Raw genomic sequence first — 9,788 nt, 5'->3', positions numbered from 1 at the left:
AATTCTAGTCTCTAGTCAATCTTCCCTTGTTGCTCCCCAGGGAGGGATTTAGGACAATTGAGTTCTTTTGAGAAGCTATGCTTTCAAGCAGATAAAAAATATCAGGAACTCAAATGCCTTCTGCTCAAAGTAATTTTTATGCCACAGTGGCATATTCTTCACTGTTTCACTGAAAAGTCCGGGGATCCAACACTTCATCAGTTAAAGCTGGATCCAGGGGCTTAAACCGTTTCATCAAGTCTCAGGTCTCTATCTCTCTCTTATACACATCAGTGCATCCATCAATCTGGTCCCCTCTCTCTCCGTCTCTTTCTCTCCCTCTCTTTCCATGGGGTCTCCTTCTGTGATGGTGTCGTCCTCAAGGAAACTCCTCCGGTGTCATGGCCAGATGGTCTCCAGCACCTCCAGATGTGCAGGAAGCTGACTGCTGACAATGTCTCTTTTCCCAAGAGTTCCAGCAAAATTCCTTCTGGTGGTCTCATTGGACCCAGCAGAGGTAGAAATCGGCTGATCAGCCAGGCCAGGCCAGGCCTGGCACATATAAACAATCCCTCCTCCACCCTGGAGCCAGGCAGGTAGAAAGGCCAGGTTGGCCTCACCTGATCCACGTGGACTGAGAGTGGAGGAGGGATTGTTTCTGGAAGGATAACTAGGGTGCCTCTAACAAAAGGAGCGAAGTGGATTCCAGGCGAGGGGAAACCACAGATGTCCTCTGTACAGAGGACAGTGTGAGAAAAGCTGGATCATAGTCATGGATTCACAGTCTCAGAAGGTTGAAAGGCCCCTTAAAAGTGAACTCCTGCAGCCCTTTTGTGACGGCTGCTTGCCTGGGGCCTCATGGAGCACCATCCTGTCCCTGGCTGATGCCGGAGCCCAGGGAGCCTGAGAGGTCAGGGGAAGGGTCCCCCTGGTGTTCTTCCTCCCTGCTTACTTCTGTTCTGCTGGAAGATTCTGGGTCACAGCTGCCCACCAGGGGCCTTGTTTATGCTCCTTCCCAATGTGCTCTGGGCTCTGGCCATCTGCCAGGCTGGCGGTCAGCCATGCTAACCATGGGCTATAAACTCCCTTCTTGACACAGAGGCCCAGTTGGAAAGATATCCAGGGCTCCTTGGGAGCTAGAAGCAAGCCAGGGAGCAGGCAGCAGTCCAGCCTGAGGCTGAGGCCCAGGGCCCGCCTCTGGCCTAGGATGCTGAGTGCCCCCTCCCCTCCCCCTCTCCATCAGCCCTGGGAGCCAGGGCACCGCCTCTCCAGCCACAGACCTGGGCCTCCCGTTCAGACCTGCTCAGACACTCCTGAGGCCTGGGGCCATTATGTTTCTCCCAAGTGAGAACTGAAAGCAATGGAAAGGATGGTTTACTGAACACAGCCTCCCAAGCCTAGAAAGGCCAGGCCTTCCTCTCCTTTCCCCCCTCCCCCTCCCCTCTGCTGAACTAGCAGAGGTTCAGAGGCTCAGCAGAGGCCAAACCAGGTCTCAGAGAGATTCCCCTGCGGCTCCTGCCATCTTTCCTTCTTTCCTGCCCTCCTGCTCTCTTCACTTCTCCCTCCACAGAATGTTCCAGCAGAAAGGGAGCTTTAAAACCACCGGCTCCAGAGATTGCAAACCGGTGGATCACAGTTCAGAACATGTATTTGGCCCTCCCACTGTTTAAGAAAAATTTGAGCCAACATTCTAAAAATTGGGAGTTTCACATAAAAATTCATGTGTCTGGCTTCTTTAGAAAGTGGGTAAGGGACTTCCCTGGTGGCGCAGTGGTTAAGAATCCACCTGCCAATACAGGGGACACGGGTTCGAGCCCTGGTCCAGGAAGATCCCACGTGCCATGGAGCAACGAAGCCCGTGAGCCAAAACTACTGAGCCTGCGCTCTAGAGCCCATGAGCCACAGCTGCTGAGCCCATGAGCCACAACTACCGAAGCGTGCGCACCTAGAGCCCATGCTCTGCAACAAGAGAAGCCACCACAATGAGAAGTGCACGCACCACAATGAAGAGTAGCCCCTGCTCGCCGCAGCTAGAGAAAGCTCACACGCACAACAACGAAGACTCAACACAGCCAAAAAAAAATAATAATAATAATAAAATTTGTAAAAAAAAAAAAAAAAGAAAGTGGGTAAGATCTACTATCACCAGGTCTCTGTGTCCACATTGGTGATGCTGAGTGTCAGACATTCCTATAGACAGAGTCGGCATCCCACAGCTGCCCCTGCAGACGGGAAGTGGGCGACAGTCCCCTTTGGTCCCCTCCACTAAGACCAAGTGCTCATTGCCATTTTCTTCACCGCTGGCAGTTTTGTCTTTATTACTTTAGATAGTTTGCCTCCAGGGCTCCATCAGAAATAGAAAAAGAGAGTGGCCTTCTTCTTTGAAGAAGGTTCAGAAGAGAACCTTCTTCTTTGTAGAGGAAATGAATATTCCTAGATATTTCTATCATTAGCTTGGCCTCAATGAGCTTTTGGGTTTGCAACCTCAATCTAATCAACCCCCCTAGTTTTGCAGAAAGACTAACCTGGGCCCAGAAACATGCAGTCCAGCCTCTGACCAAGCGTGCATAGCAAGCCAGCAGAAGGGTATCCGCACCTGCAGTTCTTGGATCAGGAGGGCTCTTGGTTTTTGTTTGTTTGTTTGTTTGTTTTTGCGGTACGCATGCCTCTCACTGTTGTGGCCTCTCCCGTTGCGGAGCACAGGCACCGGATGCGCAGGCTCAGCAGCCATGGCTCACGGGCCCAGCCGCTCCGCAGCATGTGGGATCTTCCCAGACCGGGGCACGAACCTGTGTCCCCTGCATCGGCAGGCGGACTCTCAACCACTGTGCCACCAGGGAAGCCCCAGGAGGGCTCTTTAGGCTCCTTCCATCCATACCTGCTCTCAGCAGGGACAAGACCATCCTTTGTGAAGCAGCATCACCCTCATCTCTACTTCTCTTGCTTCAAGAGGGAGACAAACAACTAGATGAGAGGCCAGGACTCCCTGCCTATCAGAAGCTTTGCAGGAAGCAGGGGTGGGATGGGATGGACCCAGGGCTGTCCTTTGAAGAGCTGTCTGGGAGCTGGAAGCTGACTTGCTCTCCAAGGCTCCAGGCTCTGTGCAGCAGGCTCTGGGAGGCAACATCATCTCATCAGAGGGGAGAAGTTTCTATTGAATCTTGCTGATTGAAGAATGCGCTGCCTGGGAGGTAGGACGTTCCCACTCTTGGAGATGGTAGAGCCAGGCTAAAGGGCAATGATGGAGGGTGTTATGGGGAGATTAGAGGTAGAGGGTCTGGATTGAAATGAGGTTACTTTTTGGAGGTTTTCTGACAGAGGCTTTGGGAAGCCCCTAAAATCACAGAGAGTTATGTGTCTGAAGAGAGTATTTATGGCTTTGTTTTTCAGATTCACAAAGGGTCACCTGAGCCTACAAACAGCCTACCAACAGGTTATCAAGGAGCTGGGCAGGTCATTTACCAAGAGGCAGAACAGGGCAAAGTGCAGACACAAGATTGCCTGTGGCTTTTCCTTGGGTTCAGCTCCCTGCTCCACTTATTGACCATCAGCCACGCCATTCCAGTGGCCACTTTCTTAACCTCTCTGTGCCTCTGTTAGACAAGAGTAATAATGGTTCCTACTTTGTAGTCTTGCTTTTAAAGTTTACATGAACTTACAACAATAGTTGACATAGTATTAGCTGTTATTATTGCTAATACTCCTGTCACCTCTGAGATTCTACTGTGAACAGATTCATACATTTTGAATATGTACATAACTGCCAGGACTTAGTATAGTCTTATATACTATACCAAGTATAGCGTATAAGATGCTACGATCCCTGGCGGTACAGTGGTTAAGACTCCATGCTTTCAATACTGAGGGCCCGGGTTCGATCCCTGGTCGGGGAACTAAAATCCCACATGTTGCATGGCATGGCCAAAAAATAAGAAAAAAAAAAGATGCTGTGATTCTTAGGCAGGACTCTTTAATACTGGAATGTCAATCTGTGGTGGGGCAAGGAGGGAATGCCACATAGTTCCACTTAGAACTTTCTTATTTTTAATTAAAAAAAATTTTTATTTATCTTTATTTTTTTTTGGTCACGCCGTGTGGCTTGTGGGATCTTAGTTCCCTCACCAGGGATTGAACCAGGGCCCTCGGCAGTGAAAGCGCGGAATCCTAACTACTGGACCACCAGGGAATTCCCTAGAACTTTCTTACTATGGCCTTGAACCAGTTAAACTCCTTATGGTCTTAATTTCCACATCCATAAAATGGGAGTCATGACAGCTCCTACTTCCTAGGGTTGCTGTGGAGAATAAATAACATAATCGTTTTAGGCACTCAAACTATGTCTTGTACATATGAGAAAGCACTCAACAAACTGTATTCGTTACCATCATTCTGGATAGGGGATTCTTTCTGAAGATCCTAATATCACAAGGCATGGGTCTACTTGACTACACATACTGAGCCTCGTTTGTCATCCTTGTAGTTTCCTGAGATTTATTGTTTACATATTCAGGCTCCCCTCTTAGACCCAAGGCCCTGGGGACAAGAGATGGCAGCCACCACAGATAGAGGACAGAGCATGAACTGAGAGCAGTGAGTTCTAAGCTCTGCCACCAACTGGAGTCATGTCTCTACGCTAGATCTCAACATTTCATCTGAATGAAAATATAGCTAAGAAGGATTCTGCTGCTCCTCTGTGCTGAGTGCTGTTACAAATGAGTAAAGAAGGCAATATAGGGACTTCCCTGGTGGTTCAGTGGCTAAGACTCTGCGCTCCCAATGCAAGGGGGCCCGGGTTCAATCCCTGGTCAAGGAACTAGACCCCGCATGCCGCGACTAAGAGTTTGAATGCCGCAACTAAAGATCCCGCACGTGACAATGAAGATCCCGCATGCTGCACCAAAGAGTTGGTGCAGCCAAATAAATAAATAAATAAATGTTAAAAAAAAAAAAAGAGGACAATTCAGGTGATGCAAACACTTTATTTAACACTTCATGAAGCAGGCAGTCTCGGTTCCCAAGGTTCCAAAGAATTGCGAAATGGGACAGAAGGCAGGAAGCTTTTATAGGATAAAGAATAAGGAACAAGGAAATAAGTATAGAGCCCAGAGTTAGCTCGGCTTTTGGGGATTGGCTGCCTGGGTATACTGTGTTCCTGGTCAGGTGGAGCATTTGCTGGGACATGAACGTTATCTAAGTTTAGGTTTGCTGACTTGGCACCCCAGGTGGGAGTGACTCCATCTTGGGACTCGAAATGTATTTCAGTAGCACACTATGCTAACTGTTGGGTGACCTCATTTAACCAGGGGATAACTTTTCAAAGTACCTTGTATTGTTATCATCCCATTTCACAGATGAGGAAGCTGAAACCCAGAGAGGAAACAAACCTGACTCCAGATTGTTACTGAGCAAAGGGCTCACTGCCCTACGTGCATAGAAGCCAATACTATGGCACCAGCATTTGAGAAAAGAAAGAACTTTATTGCGAGGTTGGCCGGCAAGGGAACAAGAGGCACAGCTCAAATCTGTCTCCCCATCTGGGGTTCTGTCAAACTTTTATGAATTAGGGGAGGACGGTTGGTATGTTGAAGGTCTGGCCAGGCAGGTTCTGATTGGAGGGCTCTGGAACTTGGCCATTTACGGTAAAAGGTATGGGAAAGGGGCTTCACCACCAGATCTTCCTGGACAATGGATCCTTCCCTTCTGGGTTCCGTCATTCAACTTCCGGTCATGTCCCAGGTCCTTTGGTTTCTTGAGGGGGTGGGGGGATGGGGGAAGGGGACGAATTTGTTTGAGGTCAAAATTTTTTCCTCTGCACATGCTTTGGCTGCATGACTTGCGGTTTTGTTCTGTCGTCCCTGAAAAACAGCTCAGTGTCTTGTTAGAACCAGAATAGGGCCACTGTGGGACTGATTCTGCGGTGACAAGATCACACAGGAGGTAAGGGATGAACCTAGATTTGGACCCAGAGCCTACGTATTTCGCTACTATGATGGCCTGGTTCAATACAGTGATTTCTAAGAACCCAACTCTGCAATGTACTGCACAGCCAAGAGTCAGAATCCTAGAAAAGCCAATCCCCATTCTGGGTTATCTTATTTCCCTGACTCAGCCTTACCCTTCTCACTTCCATCTTCTTCCCACCTCTACCCTCAGAACCCCAGTGCTTTGCCCACGTTACCTGGACACTGGGTTCCAGCAAAGGAGGGACTGGTACCAGAGGCCTTCATTTTATTTACTGTCCTTGTCTAGGCCTTGGAGATATGAACTACTTCTGGTCCACACAGCTAAATGTCTCTCTCTCAGGCTGATGACTTCTCAACAGTTACTGAAATAATTTACCTAAAGTGCCCATGTGTTGTATGGCACTTTGAAGAAACGAGGCTTGATCTAACCCCAGAGTAACTCTTGAGGGCCATTTACTCCACAAACATTTACTAAATGCCATTAATATGCTAGATCCAGCCCTAGCTGCTGAGCCAGAATGGGTCAGAGTTACTTTCTGGTGGAGGAAAGGGGAAGAATAAAACCAATGAGTATACACATAAACAATGTCAGGTGAGGATAGATGTCAGGGAGACAATAACACAATAAGCAGGCAAGAGATGGAGCGTGAAAAGATGTGGCTGGTCCAGAGAGCATTCTCGGAGGAGGTGTGGCCAAACCTCCCTCCAGCCAGCTGCCGGGAGTTTAAACTTCTCCTTGACCTTCATTCCTCAGAAGATCTCCAAGAGACAGGTATTACTATCTTTATTTTACTGAGGAGGAATGAGGCTTCCAGAAGTTAAAGAACTTGCTCGAAGTTGCACAGTTTGGAAGTGGCCAGCTGGGATTTGAACCATAGCCCTTGCTCTCCAAGTCTGTCGACTTCCTTGGCGTTGTGCTGGCTTCGCTGTGAAATGAGTGGGTTAGACTAAGGCTCCTGAAGGTCTTTCCCCTGAAATGGTATACATGTAAAGAATGCCCCGGGGAGATCTGGCGCCGACGGACGCCTCTCAGAGTAGGTGCTCTGGCTATTTTCTCTCTACACGAGGAATAGAATACTAATTATGACACAAAAGCCGGGAAGGCCAGGCTCACTTGTTTTCTGTCTGCCCACTGGGTTTCAGAGAAAGCGTATCGTGGTTTAGCAGCTGCTGGGACAGGTCAGCAATCAAGATACCAAACGCAGATGTCCCCAGGCCCAGAAATTCCTGCCTGGTGAAGACAAAGCATGGGCCCTCAGGCCCTTATGGGGAAGGGCTCACCCAGGCAGACCACCGCACCCCTCACCCCCGCCCCCCAGCTCTGTGCGGAGCCCCCCTTCTAGAGCTTGATGGTCGTGGTGGTTTCAGGCTCATAGGAGCTGCAGCTTTGGCCTCTCAGAGCCTCCCCCTCCAACTCTGCAGCAAAGTCTCACTCCAATATCATCTCAGCTGTGAACGGTCCCCGAGGCAGACCACACACAGTTAGCCAGCTTGCTTGCTTCTGCTCCCCTAGCTCTTGGTTCCTCTCTTTATGAGAACACTTCTAGGAAAAAAGTGATAATAATGAATATTTGTCCCTATGCTAAGAGGCCTTATAAAATGATCTCATTTAATCTTTTTGTCGTGGTGGTGGTAAAATATATGTAGCATAAAATTGACCATCTTAACCATTTTTAAGCATGCAACTCAGTGGCATTAAGTACTCTCACATTGTTGTGCATGGTAACCACTGTTCTACTTTCTGTCTCTATGAATTTGCCTATTCTAAGCATCTCATAAAAGTAGAATAACAAAATATTTGTCCTTTTATGTCTGGCTTATTTCACTTGGCATGACATCTTCAAGGTTCATGTTGTAGCGTGTATGAAAATTTCATTTAGTCATGTATGAATAATATTCTGTTGTATGTATGGACCACATTTTGTTTATCCATTCATCCATTGATGGACATTTGGGTTGCTTCTACCTTTTTGCTATTGTGAATAGTGCTACTATGAACATGGGTGTACAAGTACCTGTTTAGGTTCCTGCTTTCAATTCTTCTGGGTATATACCCTATCGACTGAAGGAAAAATGCATAATGTAAAAGTTGTGAGTTAAGTTTTTAAATTTTTAAAAAATTAAATAATTAATTTCTGGCAGCATTGGGTCTTCGTTGCTGCGTGCGGGCTTTCTCTAGTTGCGGTGAGCAAGGGCTACTCTTTGTTGTGGTGCACAGGCTTCTCATTTCAGTGGCTTTTCTTGTTGCGGGGCACGGCCTGTAGGTGCGCGAACTTCAGTAGCTGTGGCATGTGGGCTCAGTAGTTGTGGCTTGTGGACTCTAGAGCACAGGCTCAGTAGTTGTGGTGTACGGGCTTAGTTGCTCCGCAGCCCGTGGGATCTTCCTGGACCAGGGCTCGAACCCGTGTCCCCTGCATTGGCAGGCGGATTCTTAACCACTGCACCACCAGGGAAGCCTATGAGTTAAGTTTTATTTGGGGACCTTACTGAGGACTGTAGCCTGGGATACAGCCTCTCAGATAGCTGTGAGGAACTGCTCTGAAAAGGTAAGGGAGGAGCCAGAATATCTGTGAACTTTTGCCAGGAAAATATGTAGTCAAGCATGAAAAAATTACTGCTAATCACAAAGAACAAAGAACAGACACCTCAAGTTAATGATTTTAGTGCTTTTCTATGTATGGGGTAATTTGAACTTTTTCCTTAGATATGCACCTTAACTATCTAGGAGCCAGTATATCCAAAGCACAGAATGTTTCCTGTTGTTTTCTCCATCCTGAATTCCCCTCAGGTTGGTGCCTGCAGTGGCCAATGGCTTGACTCTTGTAAAACTGGAATGGCAGGCAACATTTCTTCTTTACAATCCACAAGTGGAATTGCTGGATTGTTCATTTAATCCTAATCCTTAGTTAAGAAGGAGGGTTACCAGTATCACCTGCATTTTACAGATGAGAAAACCAAAGCTCAAAAGAATTAATTTGCCCAAGTCTGGGAAGTGAATTAAAAGATATGCCATCCCTGCCTTCTTGGAGCTTCAGTCTAGGGGGGAGAAGAAAGACATTAAGCAGTTAATTATGTTACTGAACTGAATTTGGGTCCACTCGCCTGCTATGCAGCAAAGCCAATATACTGACACCAGCTTGTGGTAAGGGAAAGTACAGCCTATATTTGCAGCGTGCCAAGCAAGGAGTACAGTGGCTTGTACTCAAAAGGCCTGAATTCTTCGATGGCTTTTAGAGAAGAGTTTTATGTTTTTTGTTTTTGCAGTACGCGGGCCTCTCACTGCCGCGGCCTCTCCCGCCGCGGAGCACAGGCTGCGGACGCGCAGGCTCCGGACGCGCAGGCCCAGCGGCCATGGCCCACGGGCCCAGCCGCTCCGCGGCACGTGGGATCTTCCCGGACCGGGGCACGAACCTGCGCCCCCCGTATCGGCAGGCAGACTCTCAACCACTGCGCCACCAGGGAGGCCCAGAGAAGAGTTTTTAAAGGTAACATTTGCGGTGAGGGTGGCAGACGGCATGATTTTCTCCTGATTGGTTGGTGGTGAGGTAACAGGATGGTGTTTTGGAAGTCTTAATCACCTTCCTCCAGGTTCCATCCAGTCTGGGGTCTGTGTGCTTACGCTCAGCATGAAGTCACCTTCCTCCACTTGAGTGGGGGATCTTAAGTTCCGTCAGAACAACTCAAAGATAGGTGTCAGATTGTTGTGTATATCCCTTGAGGGTGAGCTAGGACTCTTCTGCTGAACTATTGTTTCTTAACTGCTTTTCCTTTGTTTCTGCATTCCCTCACTTCCCTGATTAGTAAAAGCTTGAATCTGCTCTTTGGAACTCAGGGAAGATCTAGGAG

Source organism: Tursiops truncatus, chromosome 3 (genome assembly GCF_011762595.2).
Source record: "Tursiops truncatus isolate mTurTru1 chromosome 3, mTurTru1.mat.Y, whole genome shotgun sequence".
NCBI lineage: Eukaryota > Metazoa > Chordata > Mammalia > Artiodactyla > Delphinidae > Tursiops > Tursiops truncatus.
The sequence above is the reverse complement of the archived record's forward strand: the minus strand, read 5'-3'. Positions refer to the sequence as shown.